Below are 1,355 nucleotides of genomic sequence, written 5' to 3' on the forward strand. Positions count from 1 at the left end.
CCCCGCAAGGATAAGATGAACCAACAAATCACATGGAATCATCTTGTGGCCCATCCGGTCACCTATCACCATGGCCCATCCGATCGCCATGTACTATGAAATGCATGAGTATACTCTAACTCTATCCACGACAATCGTTGAGTAAATGCAGATATTGAAAGATTCCCCATTTTTAATACTCATTTAACTCTAACAATTTTCACGACAATCATTAAGTAAACATAGATATTAAAATATTCCCCATTTTTAATACTCGTTTAACTCTAACAATTTTGGCGACAATCATTAAGTAAATGCAGATATTAAAAGATTCTCCATTTTTAATACCCATTTAACTCTAACAATTTTGACGACAATCATTAAGTAAATGCAGATATTAAGAGATTCCCCATTCTTAATACTCATTTAACTCTAACGATTTTCACTACAAACATTAAGTAAACAGAGATATTAAAAGATTCTCCATTTTTAATATTCGTTTAACTCTAACAATTTTGACGACAAACATTATGTAAACAGAGATATTAAAAGATTCCCCATTTTTAATACTCGTTTAACTCAAATGTTTTTCAAATTCCACACAGAACATACTCAGACATATTCACAAATTCAATCCACAATTCACACCAAATCACATCAATTCATTTTTCCACAAAATCCACACAAACACATCTCAAAATTTATAAGTATTAATTATGAACACGTCAAACACGACAACCACAAAATTAACACAACCCACCACTCAAAACACATCAAATTTCATTTCCTCAAAATCACACATAAATGAGTGAAATTCATTTTCCACGAAACACTCATCAATACCACCAAAACCCAACTCTAAAATTTTACCCAAAAAAGCATTAAATTCATTTTCCCCAAATCAACACTTCAACCCTAACAAATTTCTTTTCCACACAACCACATTTAAGTCCCTAAATGCAAACTAAATTTTTTTGAAGGAGCCCTTACCTTAACGATAGCTCTATCATGAGATTACGGTACCGTAATTAATTCCGGTAAAATCTCCGCTCGTGACGTCGTTTCCCAAGTTAGTTCACTAGCACCGTAGCGTGGAGGTGAGCAACTTTCCCTTCTTTCTCTTCACGAAACGAAGCTTAGATCTAGAAGAAACGTGGAGGTTTGCGTTTGACGGTTTTGAAAACACCAACACCGTTTTTCTCCGTTTTTGAATCAAAGAAGGAGAATGAAGCTGAGAAATCCTTGCCTTGGGTTTCTCTTCTTGAAACAAAAGAAAGCAAAGAAAGTAAAACAAAAAGAAAGGAGGAAGAAGGACGATGGGTTTGCGAGGAGGGAAGCGATTCTGCTTTCTGTCTTTCCTTTCTTTCTCAATATAT

Source organism: Cicer arietinum, chromosome 7, assembly GCF_000331145.2.
Source record: "Cicer arietinum cultivar CDC Frontier isolate Library 1 chromosome 7, Cicar.CDCFrontier_v2.0, whole genome shotgun sequence".
NCBI classification, from domain to species: domain Eukaryota; kingdom Viridiplantae; phylum Streptophyta; class Magnoliopsida; order Fabales; family Fabaceae; genus Cicer; species Cicer arietinum.